Source organism: Hesperophylax consimilis, chromosome 5 (assembly GCF_061612785.1).
Source record: "Hesperophylax consimilis isolate HC1 chromosome 5, BYU_Hcon_1.0, whole genome shotgun sequence".
In the NCBI taxonomy this organism is placed as follows: domain Eukaryota; kingdom Metazoa; phylum Arthropoda; class Insecta; order Trichoptera; family Limnephilidae; genus Hesperophylax; species Hesperophylax consimilis.
In genome coordinates, this window is record NC_142840.1 from 37,578,802 (window position 1) to 37,601,300 (window position 22,499).

The 22,499-nt window shown below is 32.9% G+C and overlaps 1 protein-coding gene across 1 annotated transcript in view; it reads right to left on the bottom strand.

Annotated features, from left to right (window-relative positions):
* The window catches only part of LOC149423906 (uncharacterized), a 225,906-nt gene extending 206,614 nt beyond the window's left edge, over positions 1–19,292 (bottom strand). The window contains exon 1 of the mRNA XM_089632181.1: positions 18,408–19,292. The gene's annotated coding sequence lies outside the window, so the exon portion shown is untranslated. The remainder of the gene's footprint in view (positions 1–18,407) is intronic.
* Positions 19,293–22,499: the final 3,207 nt, after the last annotated feature.

Sequence of the window (22,499 nt, forward strand, 5' to 3'; positions counted from 1 at the left end):
TAGTTCTCAGAGATGTTGGAGGGTAAGCTGCAAGGTAAAGATTGTTCCGATGGTACTCAACAACCGCAGAGATGACTACAGAAGTGTAATGATTACTAAAATTATCATAAAATCTGTAACTGAAATTGCAGGGAATTGAATGATTTGTAGTTATAATTGGAGTTTGTAGGACACTGCATAGTGCACAGAAGCGATGTCGTGATAATTTAGTTCATTGATTTCCCGCGGGTGTGTCGTGTCGGTCCGAAAAATCAAATCCAATTTCGTCTTCCGATGGACCCGCCGGCCCCGATCGACCCCGGCCCTATGATTGATGAACTGCGAGATCAAATTGGACGTCACACGTGGGAAATTATGGGATACGCTCTCAGTCACTACTATTCGAGGTAATTCGATCTGATATAAGATGGGAATTTGCAAAAGAGCTACAGGTGAATGGGTTGAATATGAGCCGGTTGTTGGTCTTGCAATTTTCTTGGTGGGGTGAGCCGATCCTTCGGCTTTACTCGGAATTATTAGTGAAACACGTTTGTTTGAGATATTACAAATACTCACCATGTCAATAAACAAACAAAAAATGACACAAACGATCTACAGTGTGTTAATACAAAAATTATTCATGATTTAATTCAATTGGTTGTTTGAGTGTAGACAACCCATGCAATATACCTTAATTCAGCGTTTTCAACCAGAATAAGTTTAGCACAAGTCCGATCTTTAAACCTGAGCTTTTAGACAACCAGAAAAATGCTATCGAAGCAAAATTCTATCGAATTTCGTACATAAATAGCCGAATATTCACACATTTCAATTAATCTCATATCCCACACAAAATTCCGTACCTTCCAAAATACCCACTCCAAATTCCGCACTGATTCCGTATGACTTTATGAATGAAACAAATGAAGGCCGGGGGGTGGAGGTTTATATCCCAGTGGTGGCAGGGGGGGGACTATCCATGGGGAGGAATATTCGGTGGGAGATTTAAGGGAGGCCTCGTTAGTCCCCCCTCCTCTCTGCCTTAATGACCACCATCTATCGCCTCGTTACCGAACTAAACTAACGACATACAACGACGAGATTCGTTAAATAACAAGACGGTATTTTTTAAATTTTTGTATCTGGATCAAGCGAACAGAGCCGAGAAAGAACTTGGAGCGCGTGGAGGGAGGTTCATTAAAAGTTGTGGATTGAAAGTTTATTCTATGACGTCATTAGAGAAGAAAGAAGATACTCAAAACTGATCCGAGTACATAAAAAAGATCATAATTTGAATGTCAAATAACGAAATCACTTTTAAATGAATTACTTTATGCGTAGATCGGCCGACGAACGTTACTTTGTTGGTAATAGGTGTTCAACAAGATCGCCGGATTTAAAATTAATTCCATCTTTTTTAATTACAAAGTTGGCATCTCTAAAAATTTCAAATATTATGAGCCTGTCAAACTTGCTATAAGTAAATATGAAACGCTATAACTCATTATGAAAATGGAGAAAGTTTTATTGAAGCAATTCGTAAATTTATCTTAAATTTCAACAAAATAGCAAGAGTTTGGAAGGGTGGCTTTTGACGCAACCATATGCATCTACTTCTAACTTTTAGATTCCTTCATCCAATTACATGTCCCTGTCTGACATTGTGGAGTACATACCTTCATCAGTGACAACGCAACAATTGTAAGAACCAGTTGGTTAAGAAAGCATGTGCCATGAACGTGCTGAGTGCTTCCACAGTGTGCACAGTATCGAATCTATTACGAAACTTGTGCAGTGATTATCATCTGCGGTGTCCCTCAGGGTCGCAATATCGATTCGCAACAAGTCGTGTATCAGAAGACCGAGGGTAAGTCAGAATCGCTTTCCAATTCGAACTGTCAAGCTATCCTAAATAGTTGTAAAATTTGAGAACATTCATAATATATCTTAATTGATGCACCTGCGTGTATCCTGATAGTACACAATGACGAAATTCGAAAACATTAGAATATTTATTTAAAACTTATTCAGACACCGCTATAATACATTCGTGTTATACTTATAGTTTATTAGGAAAACTGTCAATTCATTCGTTAGAGCCCCGCAGTCCCGTTTTTAACCGGAATTCGAATAATTTGAAGAGATTTTTAATAAATTAGCAATATTTTAGATCAGTAAGTTTTCTCCATGTGTACATACATAATTTTTTTTTTAATATTTGGGCTTCCCCCCACAAAAATTGTAACTGCAACTGTAACAAATTATCAAATATTCTGTCAAATCAATATAAATCATACTCCTATTGAATGTGTTCAGGGTATATACCTATTCATTGACGTGCTCTCGCTACAGATAAATAAATACTTAATGACCCGAGATAAATGAACAAATTAATAGATAAAAAAGGCTCCATTTATCTCTTTGAATTGAATGGATTAGCTTCGGTACAATTCTAGAGATAATTGGCCTCTAAGTTGGACTGTTGGTCGGCCTTGCTCGTTCCTCATTAGACATAGAATTTACATTTGTTTAATAGATTTGTTTTCGTTAAACCAAGAAAGGCTACAATTACGGGCCTGATAATTGGACCCGTCTACATGGTCTAGTCTCATTGGACGAATTACCAGACTGCTTTCATTTCATTTTGGTGACTGTTTTCAAAACGATTTATAAAATACAGGGTTTTCCAATAAGAGGTGTTATTTTGATGTTCAAAGAGGTGTTATTTTGATATTCGTTGCTTGTGTGGCACGTAGCGCCGTCTTGTTGAAAGTAAACGTGGTCCAGATCAATACCATCCAATTCCGGCCATAAAAAATCATTAATCATCTCTCGGTAGCGCAATCCATTCACCGTAACTGTTGCTCCAGCCTCATTTTCGAAAAAGGTCCAATGACTTCAACGGACCATAAACCGCACCAAACAGTCACACGTTGAGGATAGAGAGGCTATTCAACAATAAATCTTGGGTTTTTTAAGCCCCAGATGCGACAATTTTGCTTGTTGGCGAAGCCATGGAAATGGGCCTCATCACTCAAAATGATTTGCATTTGATTCACTCAAGTGAATTTCAATGAGTTGTTGAAGCGTGTATCGTTCCATTTTTATTAATGGCGTAGTTTCTTCTTGTCAAATGTCAAAATGTCACACCTACCGAAATAGCGGGCTATTCAAAATAACACCTCTTATTGGAAAACCCTATATAATAAGTTTTTTGTTTTAATTTCTCAATATATTTATATTTGTTTAAACATACAACGAGCATTTATTTAAAACTTCAAGAATTTCTCCAGAAGTTTTTTTTTTGGATGTAAAGATCAAATATCATACATATATACACATTTATTAATATGGGAATACCACGTGTATTTAGATAACAAACACATACAGGTTGTCGAGGATTAAAGTGGACCAACTTCTAGAGGTGATTCTACATGATAGAACAAGTAAAAAAAAAAAATTGTTATCCCAATGTTTTGAGATACGAGTAATTTTCAAGTAAAAAAAAAAATTTTGATGATGAAAAAAAGTATTTTTCTCTGGAAAAACATTTTTGTACTTTTTAGAGTAGATTGAATACTGTCGAAATGAGATCCATGAGGCGTACGTGTGGTAAAACCATGTATGATCGTGTGAGAAATGTGGATATCCGAAAAGGTTCATGGCTGATGTAAGCGTAATGAGTAAGATTAAGAAAGGGACGCTCAGATGGTTTGGGCATGTAGAGCGAATGAGCGAAGAAAGGAGTGTAAGAAGGATAAATGATGCAAATGCGAATGTTAACAGAAGTCGGGACGTCCGAGGAAGACCTGGCACGATCAAGTGAATCAGATACTCAAGTTGGGCCATGTTAAGAGTCAGAATAATAGATGAGTGAAGGTAAAATAAATGTGAATAATAAATGATGTGTGAGACCATGTATGAATGTGAATGAGGCAAGAAGTGTGTGCCAAGACCTAGTTGTTTGTCGGTCCTTCCTCTCTGTCAACCCCTGCGGGAAAACGGCGTCATGGTTAGTTAGTAAGTTAGATTTTTTCCCCAGAAATTTTTATTATTATTAGAGTCCCAGATACTCTTAACTGTCGGAACCAGTAAAACCATGGCATCCCCAATTTGGGTATGTTGTGAGGCTGAAAGTAGGGAGGAAGAGAATGAGTTGAGGAAGAGGAAGGTGGGGTAGTACCTGACTATTCAGATCTGGCCACCAAACATGGCAAAAGCCATTTCAACGTTGCAATTTTGAATGATGGTCTTACACCATGGTGATACTGAGAGTATCTTACACTCTCGAACGTGCTGCAAGTACACCATGTATTATTTATATGATTTAATTGTTAAAATTTACTTGCGCACGCCGGCATTGGATTGCTATTCAAGAGAGCCAGACCCCTCAACCAGTTACCACTTATATAAAAAGAATCGGAAAAAATTGAATTTATTAATAAGTGATATTTACCTCTATCACGCAGAATCAGCTCCCGAAGTTAGTGAACTTTATCCCTGAACACCCCGTATAACAAACGTACAGAAGACAAATATATCTATCCAGAAATCTGATTGATAGAGTGACGTGAGTTCAGGCGTTATGAAATATGCACAACTTTTTCCCGACCCACTATTTTTAATGGATCTTTTTAGTTTTAGATTGTCGAAAAAGAACATTAGACATCATCGTATTTATCGACTATTCACAAACGAAAGGAGATTCTGATAAAAGAGTGTTGAAATCTAAGGCGAAACCGAGTATTAACTGTAGTTAAAACATTCTACATTTTCAAATAGAATAATATATACTTGCTCCTGATGAGGTGAACATTGTTCATGAAACATGTAGAGGTTATATATATTAATGGGATGTAATCCATGTTATTTGTGTATTATTCTAATAATATATACGCATAATTTATTCATATTCAATATTATTTTTTCTCAGTTCTCTTGAGATTTGTCTAGTAATTCGGGCCCGCGCCATTAGTAGCTAGTAGGACAAAGCGAAAAGGGGGAGTGCGGGGCGGAACGACAACGCGTTCCTTAATGAGGACATTTCAAACAAACAAATTCAACGAATTGTCCCGGAGTCAAAGGGGGAGAGGGGAGGCTTGGCACAATTTCACCAAACCTTTTGAAGCGCCGCCCCTAATTGTCAGGGGGAGAAGTCATTAAATTTGACAAAAAAAACATATTATTTAACTTCATTTTCCTACCGTTCTAACAATCATTAGACATTAAAATATTCAAACATTATTACTGACAAGTTAAAAATGGCGAATTTACGAGCTTCCTTTGTGAGTGAAATTTAAGATGTGGGACGTTTTGTGAACTACGTAAGGAGCGGTAAGATCCCTGTCTCTAGGACGAATTGATGGGTTTAAAACCCGACGAAACTGGATGAATGGGTTTAAAAACTGTTCTTCAATAATTTTTAATTCACTTTATGGTATTATTTAAACTAATTAGACTTGATCCAAATATCATGACCAAAAATGGCATAAGTATTTCCACTGCATTGGAAGAAATATTTTTATGTTGTCCTGATGTTTTATTTAATAATAAATAAAAGGTATATACACTATCGACGGCTGAGTTTATAAAATAAGCTTTTTTATGTAATATTTAAGTATATAAATAAGCTTCTTTGTTATTTGTGGTAAGTTTGTACGTAGCCTTAAAAAATTAATGATTTTTTCAATGGTTAACCATTACACCGACATAACACTAAAAATCTCAGTTAACCAGACTAAAGTAACTTTTATTTGATTAAGTTGATTATATTTTTATTTGAAGAACACAAGGACGGGTTGTTTCACGGAATATGAACAAATCATCAAATTTCAAACTTAAAATTCAAGTTCCGTTATTATTTATTGTTTATTTATTATTTCATCATAGGCCAGTTGTTTCACAGTATTATGATAGTAACAGAACTTGAATAGGAATTTTACAGAACTTAAATATTAAATTTGTTCTATTTTCAATTGGTTCACAAGTTTCCACTGAGTTAATTGTTTCACTCTAGCTACAACATGACGAAAATATCTCAATTGATAAACCCCTTGCGCCCCGCTTTTAACAAGTGACAATAACCGGCTGTTGTTACTGGCAACATTACTGACAATACTGACATTACTGGCAATACTGACAAGCAACATTACTGGCAAGACAGTCCACACAACACGAGGCTAGCTGAACCTGGCGCTAATTGGCGAGTTTTGAAGACACGTGAATCTCCACTAATTGGTTCGACTCAGAGACATGCGAATATTCTCTAATTGGATGCTCTGAAGAATTGCATGGAGGTGCTTTTTATTATTCTTCTTCTACTACGTGCTTCAATTCTAATTGGTCCCCATTTGAATCCATTCGGGGAATCTGCGCTCAAACGATTCATTAGGAAAACCTAAACTGGCCATTAAAATTGCTTAGAATTGCGTTATTGTTATCTCAATGGAATTAAAAGTTTTCGTGAGATTTGATCGAAGAATTCAAGTATTAAAATTCTTCGGATTAGAGTATTCAAACTTCCTAAATTGTACAATATTTTAGAAATGTTCTTTTGTGTCAATTTCTCAAGAATTACGAAAAGGGTGAGATACATATAATAATAATCAAGTCGTGGAAGAAAGTTTTTAAATTTAAAACAAGTTCTTCGGAAATTTAACATAAGGGAAACTGTCACCGTGCTGAAACGTGGACAGTTAAGTATTAAATTAAATTATATACACATAATTCATAAGGTAAATAATGGTACATGACACAAATGTAATTAAGAAAAAAATGGTTTGACTAAGGATTGAACCTTCCTCCCCAGGGACTGGAGTCAACAGCGCTAACAACTGAGCCAAAACCCGATTTAGCAGGATCGAAATTTATTTCATATATTAACTGCTGCGTTATGATCCAATTTCAGAGAAATGCTTATATTTATAAGCATTGAGTATTTTTGAATGTCACCAAAATTAGATAGAATGCATTGTCATCGACACAGAGTTTCAGCTCGATCGAATGTCGGGAAGTGGGTTAATTTGCGCTTATAAGATTTGAATTCATGCATTCACGAAAACAAAATTGAAATTCAAATAGACTTTCTGGTACAGGCATGAGATAAATATAAGTAAAAGATGCTGAATTACACACTTTTTTGTTATGGTAAACTATGCAATAAGTACCTACCTGAATTGGTAGACTGGATGGTGATGAAAATGGACAAGTTCTTTGCGGTATTCAATCACCATACATCTTTAAACAATGGACCATGATTATTATAAAACAACTTTTGTTTCTTACTGCATAAAATTAAATGTAGGTGTATAGTAATATACTGTATTCAATTTACACATTATAAGACATTGCGAATTCAATTAGAATGAACAAATTTTTAATACGTATGAAGTCTTACTAAATCTGAACTTCAGCCTTTTCAATGAGGCATTATTAAAAAAAACTTTTCAGTTTAACAATTATATAAATCCGAAACTTTGAATAATGCATACGGAATAAAAATACTTTACTAATTTATAAAGAGCTTCTCACTACCTTCACAACTTCACAACATACCCCAATTGGGGATTCTATAGTCTCACTATCTTCAGACGGTTGGGAGCAGTTGGGACTGTTGGGTTGTACACAAAAAAGTAATAATTGGTAAATTTATCGCCTCTTTTTTTACTGCGGTCCTCGTCGTTCAGTGAAATTTCCACGCTAAGGTCTACCATCCATAACAATGCATAACGAAGCGAATTCAAAAGGCCGAAGCTTTTGCAACTTTTAAATATTTATTTCGGGTGGGTGACATCAAAGAAAAAATGGAGCACATCAAAACTACTACAAACTACGTTAAATAAAATTTGTATCTATAATTTATTTTCGTTTCATTTACATTTAAAAAAAGTACTGAAAGTTCAATTCGTTTATTGAAGAATTGAATTTTTAACACAAACATTGTGCCTTCGCCAAGTGATTGAATATTTTGTAGCTCCTTAGGTCATAATCGAAATAAGCTGAAATTACTAGAGATAAAGAGATTTTTTATACTGAAAAAAATGTTCTAATTTCGTTACGCCAGAACACGACGATTTGATCAGATACAATTTCTATTTCTAACAGCTTCTTCTTCTTTCGTATGGTGGGGGGGTCAGAGAGGGACATCTAGGTCTGCGAGCCAGTCTGGGGCCTCAGGCGTCGCCATGTGGACCTTATCAATCCCGCCAGGGAATGAATGGAGCGGGCATTCGTTGACCACACGTTTCTAACAGCTAAATTAATATTTTCATATAATCTTGCCTTCACAAGGCAATAAAATGAATTTATGAAGAAAAAATTCGTTTTTATATAATTTTCCATTATTATTTCGGCTTTTTCATTATCAAGCAACAAAAACAAATTATTTTCAATCGAGAAATTTAATGCAAACAACTAAACTGGATAATTGGTTAGATATAATAATAATTATTATTTTGAATTCGCTCGCTGTCACAGATGTCAACTGGGATTACGGCCTTCCACTTGACAGTCTGTGTTGACAGGTGGCGCGCTGATTACGCGCGCAAAACCGAACCACGTGGTCTGCCTTGTGTAGGCAGACACCCCCCCTGGTATATGCCACCCCGGTCGGTAATTCGCTAAGGGCGGCATACCGACGGAGTCAAGTTGGCCGCTCGGGTTGTTAAGCAGTCGGTGAATAACGAATTTTTATCCAGGTTGATTACTCACTCGTGAATAATGAGGTGATTTCTTTTTATATTGGGAGCGGTAGGAACTTTGCTTTGGTCATGCAAAGCTTTACGCAATGGGCAATGGGGCAAACACGCTTGTTAAAAACAGGAAAATTCACATGTTCCAACTGTATAGATACAAGGGATAGATTATTTTTTATGTTTTTTTCATTTGATTTATTTTTGCTTCGTTTATGTCATATTTACACGTGGCAGTTGTATGACTCTACGACAATAAATTTTAAATGTGGTTCATACTATGCCTTCGACTTATTTTTATTTTTTTAAATTATTTCTAAATAGGTTTTGGTGTCCGCATAAACGATTAATTTATAACCTAAAATTAACATGACCAGTACAGTACAAGTCAAATGAGATCCTTAACACTTATGTGTGGTAAAACCATGCATAATTGAATTACAAATGAAAATACCGAAAATCGTACCGTGGAAGATCGATGTGAACGTAATAAACAAGATAAGAAACGGACGCATAATTTAATTATTACTTACGTGGATGACGAAGATTTAGGTGACGTCCCAGAAATGTGACGGAATCATATTACGTACGTCTATTAGCAGAATCAACCTAATCATATTTATTGATTTCAATTATTGTACAACAGATTGATGCTACATTTTTAGTACAAGATTTTTGTTTATAACAATATTAACATTTGAGTAAATAAAAAAGTGTTAAGGTTATTTAGAATTCAGGTAATTAATAAAAATATCCTCTTTGGTTGAAGGATTAATTAGGGTCTCGACTAGAAATTCGGATGTCGCGGGTTCTTGGCGTGCTCATGCACAATTTTGATTGTATTTTTTTTTGTGTAATTTAATATATAATTCATTTAAAATAATATAGTATAGTACCTTTATTTGCGGCAAGTTCCAGAGTGGAAGATACTAGTATGGTACTAGTCTAAGACCACCATTTAGAATTGAAACGTTGCTCGAAATGGCTTTATCCGTGTTTGGTGACCATTTCTGAATAGCCCTGTACCTACATTCCCCATGTTCCTCTTCCCCGTCTCCTTCCCCTCCCCACTACCTTCAGCCTCACAACATACAATAATTAAGGATGTCAAAGTCTCACTGGCTTTAGACGGTTGTGAGCAGTTGGGACTTTCATGCGGTATTCATATAAAAAAAAAATATGTATTTCATTTCATTCGATAGCAGCATTACACTTATCGGGCTACGCTGTGCTGGTTTTGTTCTGCCGTGTGGTATCTTGAATAAGTATTGGTGACGAATACAAAATATATTTCAATTACCAGAATCAGTTCATGTTTAGAGTCAGAATTACAGAAGCACATATTTCATATATATGAAAAATGGTGACCGGATAAATCATCACAATGATAATTCATCACATCTTTAAAAATTTATATAAAGTCATGGAAAGTGATGAAACAAAAACCTTATTAACTGAGTTAAGTAGGTTAGGTTAGGTTAGGGTTATTTTTAATTTTTTTTCATAGTTTCTAATGACTTTTTTACCACTTTTTAAGGGTGTGTTGAATTGTCAATTGTTGTTGAGTTATCATGGAACCATGAAAAGTATACACAAAAAACGGATCAAAATTGAGGATCGTTGCAAACATATTAAAATTCTCTTTGTTAACCCAATCATAAAGTTTTCATTTATAATCCAATATTAATATCTCACTATTAACCCAATATTAAATTTTTCACTACCAACCCAATATTAAAATTCTCATTACTAACCCAATATTAAAATTGTCACTATCAACCCAATATTAGAAGTTCTCATTACTAACGCAATATTAAAGTTCTGATTAGTAACCCAACATTTAACTTTTCATTACTAACCCAATATTAAAATTCTCACTATCAACCCATTATTAAAGTTCTCATTACTAACCCAATATTGAAGTTTTCATTATCAACCCAATATTAAATTTCTCATTATTAACCCAATATTAAGGCTCTTTAAAACAAAAGAAAACACAACTACTAGAATCAAAACGTTTTTCATTTTTAAGGCTATAATAATAATAATAATAATGATATTTGGATGATTTGTATAACGCCGTTTTGGTGCAAAATTACCTCAAGGGCGCTATTTATTAAGCCGCTTCCTGATAAAGTATTGGTAAATTCGTAATAATATCGGAACACGTGTTCATCCACCTGCGTTTGTCTTAATAATATAGCAAGACGAAACGCAAAAACGACGTATAATGCAAATGCAAACGTGACAAAACATTGGTATTTTATTTAAAGTTTGGATATCTATCGATTCATTCGTTAATTGCCTACAATCCCATTTTTAACAGAAAAATGAATAATGAGATTTGTAAATTAGTAATATTTAGTAGGAATACCGTGTATCATAGGGGAGAGTGATATACTACGAAACAGATTCCAGGCCGCGAAATAAACTTACATGAGATAGGTAGTACTAACACTGACTGCAAGTTGGCCTCGCATCCCCCAACCGACAGCCTCCCCTTTCCTTTTCTTGATTGGATCTCCGTCGAGTGACTCGGAACAAATTGAAGTTTACTAATGAACTTAGGGGCGTTTGTGAAGCTCTAAGCTTTTTTAAATATAATTATATCGATTTTTTTATGGCTAAACCTTTTAACTTTTAAATACAAATTTATGTGGAGTTGCACAAACTTAGATTTGATTATAATTTATTTTTTTAATATTAAATTTTAACCTAAAACATACTAAAAATTACGGGATATTATAAATCCAATTAAAATAATTTTCTGTTATTTGAAGGTGTATACAGGGTGTATCGGCACTAACCCGACAAACTTTAACCAGCTATTTCTTAGCACATTCGGAGTAAAAAATGTTATGGGCACTTTGCTGTCCGGTAGCATTTTTTTTCAATTAAAAACAAAAAAATTAAAAATTTCCACACTTCATCACTGTCATTGGCATTGCTTTTCGTGTTCAACAGCTGTTATAAGCAAGTATGTCGAAAAGCGTCTTCGCTCTTTCGCACACACAAAATAATAATAGTTAAAAATGAGACGAATGGTGCCGTGCCATTTCGTTGTGATTGTAAAAGTGCGCCAATATAGGTACACACGTGCATTATTCAACGGAATTCGAATAAAATATTGCCAGATGGGTTTTCAAACTTTGACAAAGGATAAAACAGTGGTGAAAATATGAATACATAGTTTGTCGGGTGCGTGCCGATACACCCTGTATACCTATACTTTATCGAAGGTCTGAATTCTTCACACAAACAGTTTCAAATGACACTTAAATTCAAAGTAAATTTGAGTTAATTGAACGACATTACACGCAGGCCTTACGCACAGCATAGACATCCAAAATGAGTATGGTTGATTACTAGCGCAGACCCGTGAAAAATCACGGAATAGTCTAAATTCTTGACAAATCAGTTCCAATTTTTAAAATAACCAATTTGTATTAAGCTCGCAATCTTTGGGTTCATTCGCAATCCGATGTTTTTGATCTCTCGACTAACCTATTTTTAAACGATGATGTTTAATCCGTTAAGCCTTGGTTTTTCACTAATCTTCTAGTTGGAGATGTTATTGGTGTTTTAAATGGCATTCTAGGAAGGTGGGTCATTATTGACGTTGATCAAGGATAGGAATAATAAATAAAAATCATGAATAATATAAAATATTTTGCCTTGACAATGGACACTGTGAAGCTGTTCGAAACGTTTACTAAAGAAGGAGGAAGAGTAACACGGCATATTGAACCAAAAATAAATCAAGCTATATAAAGAATATTTTTCTAAAAATGACAGTTTTTTTATATCAAATGCAAGCTGAAATATTAAAGTTTTTCTATCAAATGGAATATATTGTGCTTCAAATACAAACTATAAATATTTTACAATTTCAAGAAATTATTTTACAATTTCAAGAAATTATTTTTAATTCCAACTCGATTCTAATTATTTCCTGTCTACGGTTTTCAAACCATCAAAAAAGATAAATTGGCTTAATTCTAATTTTCTATGCCTTCCTCACTCATTAGTTCGCCTTACTCTAATGATGAACAGTTGCTAACGAACTCGTAGTTCGTACTTACGTCTTATATATGATCACTTCAAATAGACCGATGTTGTAAAAAAAACTTAACTGCGATCGTGGAAACCAAATAAAACTTTATAAGAATTAAAAGAAATTAAATAAAAATTAAATAGTTTTTATATAACCCTGGTTTATAAACTGGTTGGTTTTATATATTTATTTAAACGCCACGAAATGGCTTTTACAATAGAATGATACATAGGATTATAAGCATACAGTGGTACACAGGAACATATTAGTAATAAATTACAGAACAAGTAATGTGTACACAAAAATATTATTGCAAGTGATACAGTTATTAATAGAAGTGAAGTGAGACAATACATAATCATTGGAATATCTTCTAGTGTGATAATAATTGAATGAAAACTAGGTTTATATAAGACCTGACTTAAATTGAAGTATTAGGTCCTTTGATAATATATAGTAATTAATATAAAATAAATTCTATTAAGGTATAGAATGTTACAATAACAAAAAATATTTTATTTAAATAGAATATTAATATGTATAGTAAAAAGTGACTTGTTAACATGTTTACGTATAATCTAGAAAAAAATTATAATAGAATAATTAGTATTAGGTTTATTGTTACCTTCAAAATTAATTCCAGTTGAAATTGCTATATATTGTATATATTGAAAATATATACAATACATTTATATTAAAAATAAAGTAATTTTATTCTAATTATTATAATTAAGTTTATTCACAAAGTATTTGCTTTATAACATTTAAAATTATTTATAAAAAGTACTTGTCTTCGTTTCAAACTTTATTCTATAAATCTCTGATAATAACTTAATAAGTTCCCTGAGAGTTGTGTAGTAAGAGTAGTCATGTACGATCGTATTACGAATGAAATCAGAAAAGGATGCAAGGCAGATGTAATTATCTATTTCGGTGTGTCTTACGTCACCACGAATATAGTAATAATAATAATATATCTTTATTTAATAAATTTGCAACTATAAACATGTAAATATATAGAATACATAACAATCAGATAAAGTTGAGGATTCTTATAACCTGCCTCACTAGGCTAGCGGATAGCCTGTGTTGAGGCAGTCATTTTAATAGTCATTTAAATATTAGTGAGTATACCTACACTTATATCATAATATAATGCGTATAAATATAATAAATTTAACGAAAACTTTAACTTGAAAAATAATGAGGAACCCTGCCCTAAACTGACAAAAAAGTGGTTAATAAATGAACAAAACGTTTATCTATCCTAAACATTATATTTGGTATTAATATTTAAACTTAAGCTAATGTGTATTATGTTATAACATTAAATGGTAGAACCTACAGACAAGCTGATTGTCACAGCTTTGTGGGACTACCCATATCTTATATTGTACTAAATGTAATTATATTAAATTTAATAAAAAAAAAAAATTTTAAAAAATAACTCTGTTACATCAATAGTTTCGAAATTGGGTGAGGGCACCGGTTATTATTATTACTTTTTAACAAAATTATAATGTTCTTTTTGAAATTTGTGTGAGTATTACATTTCTGGAAGAGTATTGTGCAATCCTGTAGGTAATGCGTATAAATATAAGAGTCTAGAAATTGTCGATGTAAGCGCAAGGGTGTTTTTTTTAGTTTTTGAATAATTTTTATAACAAAGAAAAAAGTTAATCAAGAGAAACTGTCACCAATAATTTAGCCATAAAATAGTGTTTATAATTAACGAAATCAATTATTGTGTAATTTACTTTTCTATTTTTTACAACGCAATTAATAATTTTATTTCAATTTTACACAAGCGAAACTTTAGGAAAACGTTTCAATTTATCCAAAGAATGTTAAAGATTTATACTAAAGATTAATTAAAATAAGTTTAATTAGATTATATATAAATGATACTACTATTGAAGAAGTTTAATTAGATTTCACTGACAACTTTGCCAAGTGCAGAGCGAATGGACAGCGATGGATATATTGCGAGAAAATAGATGAAATTTGGACACGACAGAGAAAGACTTTAAGAGGAAGCTACAAGCCAAAAATGTGTATATTCTTGGTATACCTTAAATTGTAGGTAATAGGCATTAAAATCGCTTGACAAACGAAGTCTAGAAAAGTTCGATTTATTTCTAAATAATTTTATAAGAAAGCAAAAAAATTAATCAAGTGAAACTGTCACAGATAATCTTGAATTTTTAAAGTTTTTCCTTTATGCCTTATTATCTTATTATCTATTATCTATTGAAAAATATATTTTTTTAGTAGCTAACATTTATATTTTTATTTTAGAAATTTATTTTTTTATTCGTATTCTACTCAAGCGAAGCGATAGGAAAACCTTCAATTTATCTAAAGCACATTTTTTGTATTCATAATGTTCACCAATTCGTTATGAAGATTAATCAAAATACTGATTTGGCACTAAGCTTCGCCTTCATAAGAGAAAATACTTGATAAGAATCGGTGAATAAAGCGAGGAATTTGTATCAAGACTTTTTGTGCCGCGTTTCATCCTTTATACCTACTTCTGCGGTGAAAACGCGTAACGGTCAGCTTGATTCTCAAAATTAAACACACTTGATTGGTTTATAGCAGGGCAATCCTAAATCATTTCTCCGTTACAATTTGATTACCAGTTCTTCGCAAACCCATTCTTAATTGAACACGGAGCTACCATTCGTACGTTGATTACTTCGTGATAAAGCAATAAAGTTGCCGGAACAAGTTTCGGCTGATCGTTTTCTCGTTTGAAAAACAATAATTCGCATTAGTTCTTGATTATTGTGTGAACACAAAACAATGAATGCTATACACATTATAGACAACACGCAATATTTTTAATCAAACATATTTCTTTACCTTGAATTAATAATAACTAGTATTTATCTCTAGTATCTAAATAGTATAAAACAAAACGTTATCCGCTTTTGTCTGTTTGTGCGCTTAGTTCTTCTAAACTACACCACGGATTTTGATAGGGTTTTCATTATCGTTTAGAAAAATTCTTACGGAAGGTTTATGTATATAAATTATGCAAAGTGTATTTATAGAAAGTAGAGAAGTCGATGTTTTGTAATCAAGTAGTAAAAAAAATTTCTAACGCTGGCTAAACCTTATGAGGTACATCAACATAATATACTGCGGAATTGTATATTTTAAAAAGGCATACAGAAAATTCCACTTCTGTATATATCTATCTCTTAAACATAATTCCGAGTAACACCAGGTAGACGTCATCTAGTTTTTGAAATAAAGTAATCAGTAAAACCCGATAAATAAATATTCTTGCTAGACTTGCAGAAAAGTCAAAAGGTATAAAAATAAAAATATGTTATATATTTATCCAAGACACTATCTAGATTCCATTTAGTGTGAGTTAAATATTGGGATCATACATAAAGATAGCAGTCAATAATAATGTGCGTTGAGAAAATGAAGGTATGTTGGTACTTCTTATTCGAATTATGATCGAAAGAGATAGGGTCTCATTAGCTCAGTTGGTAGAGCGGCAAGGCGTGGGTTCTAGATTCAAGTGTTCAAGTATCTTTTTCTGTTTCAAATTTTCATTTAAGAATCGCTAATATTGTCTGCAATAATTAAAAACTAATTTATTCAAAAATAATTGTCATTGTGGATGTCACTAAAATCTTTAAAAAAACTTATAATTCCTGTCAAAATAATCCCACCCAGGCGTAGTGTGTTCAATTTCTCGGCTGGCTAAGTCCTCCATCACAACACAAGCAACATTTTCCGCTTAGTGTGGTGGTAGTAGGAATTTTTCAAATATTATCAGGCTATTCGTACTAGGAGAAATTTGGTCTTTTTTTTATTAAATAAAATAATAATAATTACAATATTTTTAATTCTGATTTCTGAATTCTGAAATTTGAGATCGTCAAAAATGACATTGAAAAAATTACGCCGAAGTTGTTCCGGTAGGACAGATCCCGGGTTCCAATCCCAGTTGTAACCGTTACCTTTTTATTTTCTGTTTCTTGTTCTGCTTCATGTTTCGTTTATATTTTTCATATTATATTCTTTTTAATGATTAATATTATTACATAGTAGTCGTCATTGTCACACACGATTTTTTCAAGATACCACACAGCAGCACAGATGTTATAGCACAGCATAGCATGAAAAGAGTAATGGTGCTTTTGAATAAAATTTCTAAAATGGTAGATATATTTAATTTCATTTTAAACGACCTTAAAACATTTTGTATACCTATCGTCACAAATGTTAAGAATCTTAAAATGTGAAATCTTCTACTTTAAGTTGATGCTTAATCTACCGTATAAAAAAATACAGTATTTTTATTGTTTTTAAAATAAGGTTACTTTTGTTGGCGACAAATTTTGAACACTGCTCGCTTGCTGCTTACCGGTCTAATGAGTTTTTTTATGCCTCGCTCGTGACATTTTTTTGGTTTCTTGATGACAGATTTTTTTTAAATGGTTACAGTTTTGCTAGATTATAATGAATTTCTGATGACAATAGTTTTAATAATAATAATAATAATAATAATAATAATTGGATAATTTGTATAGCGCCGTTTTTGTGAAAAATCACCTCAAGGGCATTTTTTTAGTGTCGAAAATCACAGATGGAAAATATTTGTTTTTTTTCGTTGCATCTTTTTTAATCGAGGCAAAAGTAAAATATACATATAAATACTACACGTGTTAATGATATCATCAAATTACTAAATAAAAAAAAATTCACTATTTTCAGTAGTAAAATTTTCGAAATCCGCTTCAATCTCAAAAAGCACAAATTATTGACACTAAATATTACGTAACAGGTATTTACGCCATAGGAGATCGTAAAACGTGCATTAAATATTTTTCTTGATAGTATGATGTGACGTTTTCCGGATGATTCCGTTACACTCTAAATATGCACAAATTATTTTAATAAATATCATTCAGGGAAGGAATATTGGAAACATGAAATAGAAATCAGTTCCAATCAGAAAAAAGACAGGTACATTACAGCTAAATAAATTTAGTATTTGGTAAGCCAACAAATTGATTATATTGTGTTATGTTTATTAAATTAAAGAAAAATGGTAGATTCCGCAGATAAGCTTTTAAAAAATTCTAGTATTATCAATGTTTTATAATAAAAACCTAAACTTAGAACCTAATAACTCATTTTTTCCAGTTTTTTCACGCTTAGTACAATTTTTTTTCAGAAATGATATTTCAATTCAACTAAATTGCTACAAAATATAACTATTCATGTCGGGGGAGATGGTAAAGGATGCATTAAAAAATATATTTTTAAGTTTCTAAATTTCTTTTCAACAACTATTTACATGCAAAAAATAGGTTATAAGGTTCTTGGTATGGATCATTTAAGTAATTTATGAGTTTTAGATTTAGATTTAGATTTATAAACGAAACTTACGCAAGTTTCACTCCATGCAAAAATAAATCTAACGTGGCGGCAAAGGGATTGTTTTGTAAAGTAAATTTCAAACTTTCGTTGAATAAAAATGGTATTATAAATCTTTTTTTGAATCTATCAAAGTTTTGGCTAGACAAATAACGATTATAATTTATTTACTGAATCAATTTATATAAAACAAAGATACAACATTTAATGTTACTTCTATCGTAAAGATGTGTTTAATAAATCAAAAAATAAATATTTATGATATGTAGACTTACCAAATTCGCTTTCCAATATAAAAATAAGTCCTTCGTGTGACACTATGAAATCACTTCACAAACTTGTTTACATCCAATTCAGTCCCAAGTAAACAACAATGAACAATACACTGGTTGGTTACTGGTTACTACCGGCCCCGCACCACTGAGTGTTGTTTTGTTAACCTGCCCAGCTGTTCTGCGCTCCTGTCAGTTCGTTAAAAATACAGGTTAGGTTGGGTGCACACACACAGCCGCACCCGAGTCGTTACAACAAAATACTAATTGTCTTTACAGAAACTAAACAATTTTAATTGAACAGATCCAATTAAATTTAATTAGAGTCAGTTCGAAGAATTGCTGAACGAACTGTCTGTTATCTGTTACTTATTAATGCTAGGAGTTGTTCTAGAGTTGGCTACGATTGCATTCAGGAGTTATCCTGCAGTTAAGCGGATATCTCTGTCTCTGATCACAATGCAAACTTAATTAAAATTTAACGATTGTGTCACTTCACTGTTTCCAATTAACTCGCGTGTGAGATTGATGGCGGCGCAACAAATTTAATTTAAAGTCGTCTTATCTCGTTGGCGGCTTTTTAATTAAGTCGGGAACTTAGCCGCAGTGTCCGAGTGTCATAAAATATAATTGCGACCACGCAAAACCGACTTAATTGGGCAATAAAAATCACTGCTAGTCAATTTGCGGCAGCTTCGTTAAAACTGTGAGCTCGTGAATTTATATCTCCGAGTCAATTACGCCTTTTCCAAACAGTATATCACAATTCCGTGAGATTTAGATCGAAAACACACAGGATACAAGATCGTAAACGAATTCGTAAGATACGTTGATAATTTTTATTTTTTTTATCCGGGAGTAACTAAGAACACGTGTGCACTGCGCGGCAGACGTCCCGCAACTGAATGCAAAAGCTTAGCGATTGCTTTCCCCTCTTGTTTTTCTCTCCCTCCGACCTTTGCTTGCGTTTATTTTCCGTCCCTCTCTCGACGTTCCCGCCAGAACAGAAGCCGCTGTCAAGCAATAATTACGCTTTTCCCGCCACTCGGATTTTTAATTACGTCCCAACAAACTGTAATTAGGCGATCGATGGATATTAATGAGATCAACTGCGGCGGTTGTTTTTCGACCGTTTCGTTCCGTTTTCGAAACGTTCGTTGTTTGAATTGGTTCTTATGTGTATTTATGTTCCGCAACTAATGACTCTTATTACTAAATTTGTAAACAGTGTAATTAAATTCTAACAACTAATGACTCTTCAAAAAAAATACTTACATAATATATTTTAACACATGGACAACAATAAAATATAATTTTTAATTGTTGAATTAACATTCTAAAATAGCTTTCGCTCTTTTTATCTACAAATTATCTACTAACAGCCATATTAATTTAATGTGTACATATTTATTGAGACTTTTTAAAAACTCGTTTGTCCATTTATGAGTTTATTATTAATTTGCTGTCAGTCCGCAATTGATTAATTTACCCCGGCTAGTGAGTTAACATAATATCCGAAGCCAATTACTTTTTTAATGTTCTATTTAGAAAAACCTAGCCGCAACTTATGGCTGCCAGTCTAAATCTATACCAAATCGTCTTTGAAATTCCTGGGATATTACTTTTTTGCACGGTTGTCTTCAAGAGATTGCTTGATTAATTTCGTTTCAGTCGAAGGTAGGTAAATTGGTTTTTCAACGTTAAGCTGTTTCGCCTTGCGAAAGCATTGGTAGAATTAGTTTTAATGATCCATACAAAATTAGATACAAAACCAACGAATAAAATATTCCCGTTGGACTCAACGGCTCTTTTTCTTAGAAAAAAAATTGTTTGTATTTTTTGGTTCCATGATAAAACAACACATCGACAATTCAACACACCTTTAAAAAGTGATATAAAGTAATTAGAAACGATAATTTTTTTTTCAACCTAACCTATCCTAACCTAACCTACATAACCCAGTTAATTTTTTTTTGTTTCATCACTTTCCATGACTTTATATAACTTTTTAAAGATTTGATGATTTATCCGGTCACCCAAAGAATCAACAGACATTTTTCCGACCAAATTCAAATACACCTAAAAAATACGGTGACCGGATAAATCATCAACATTTATCACATCTTTAAAAAGTGATATAAAGTCATTAGCAATTATGAAAAAAAAAAAATTCAAACCTAACCTAACCTAACCTACTTAACCTAGTAAATAAAGTTTTTGTTTCATCACTTTTCATGACTTTATATAACTTTTTAAAGATGTGATAAATTGTCATTTTGATGATTTATCCGGTCACCGTATTTTTTCGGCGTATTTGAATTTGATCGGAAAAATATCTGTTGATTCTTTGGGTGACCGGATAAATCATCAAATCTTTAAAAAGTTATATAAAGTCATGGAAAGTGATTAAACAAAAAATTTATTTACTGTGTTATGTAGGTTAGGTTAAAAAAAAATTATTTCATCGTTTCTAATGACTTTATATCACTTTTTAAAGGTGTGTTGAATTGTCACTGTGTTGAGTTATCATGGAACCGATTCTTTGATGTAACTACTTTTTAAAAATTAAGTACCTGCGTGTCCGACCAGTTTGGATCCTGAGCTACGAATACGGAGGTCGCGGTTTTGAATTCCAACATACGCAAGTAAATTGTCTTGGTAGATACTGTCAGTATCGCTCTGGTGAATGATTGCCATTCGGAAGCTTGAAATGGCTTTAGCTAGCTTTGATGACCAGATCTGAACACGCGTAATAATAATAACACAGCAGAACTTGCTGATAAATACATAGTTTTTATTTTTTATTCAGTAATAATGTTATTGAATATATATTTAAAAATCAAAAATTACAATGAAGGTCTACAAATTAAACTTCCCATCTCCTTCTCCTCACTTAATTCTTACAACAGACCCCAATTAGGGATGAAATAGTCGTTCTGGCTTTGAGCAATTAGGACTCTTGTGTGACATTCAGAAAAAATATTAATGATAATCGTTTCTAATTACAAGTTAATAGTAATAAATGGAAGGAAAATTGTTGATATTACGGCATGAAATCTTATATTTCTCAGCTTCCAAAATCTAGTAGGGCCCTGTAGAAAAGTTATCTCACATATTGGTCCATAAAGTCGGCACTTGCCTCTGATTGATTGTACAACCCTCCCAAGTGGAGGTATGGAGTGTACGGTACTCCTAGCGGCGGCCCGGAGGACTTTACGGCCGCGGCATAAAACCTCAATAATTTGTGATTGAATTCTGCATTATTTAAAATATTTTCAGGAACCTAATACGCCCTCCGTGTGAAATGGGTGATATAAAAACTTACAGACAGGGATGGCCAAACGGGCGCACTATTCATGTTGGTAAAAAAAAAATAGGGCAAGGGAAGCCCAAGGACGCATTATTCATGTTGGCACTATTCACACATGCAAGACTGGTAAAGCGGATTATCTACGTTGGTACTAAAAAAGGACCCACTATTCAAACTTGCAAGGCCTGGCCATCGGAAAACTATTCATGTTAGTATTATAAAAAACTTACAGCCAGGTATGCCCAATCGGATGCTCTATTCATGTTGGCACTATTCAAACTTGCGAGGGCTGGCCAAGTAGACACACTATTCATGTTGATACTACAAAAACTTACAACCAGGGCTGCCCAAACGGATGCACTATTTAACTATTCAAAATTAGAAGGGCTAGGCCATTAATGTAGATATCTTCAACATTCAGCCTATTTTAGTATTTTCCTGACAGTTATTTACCTCTCTGCTATACACAAAGTTAATTATTGGTTATTCAGTGGCATGCAGTCTATAAAGGCTAAAAAGCTATGCTTATCCTGAGAAAAAAAATTAAAAAAGACAAATATCTCATCAAAATGATTTTTTTTTCGTATATTTGTTAAGGTAACTGGAAAATGATAGTAAAATATTCAATGCATAACAATTCACACCTGAGCCTACAAAAATTACACAGACTATCTTTGGTCAACTGCTTGCCTTAAAATAAAGAAAAACACTAGAAACGCCTGCCTTATAGATTCGAATGAAAACCAATATTCCCACTGACTTATAGTAGTCCAAGAGATAGGTCC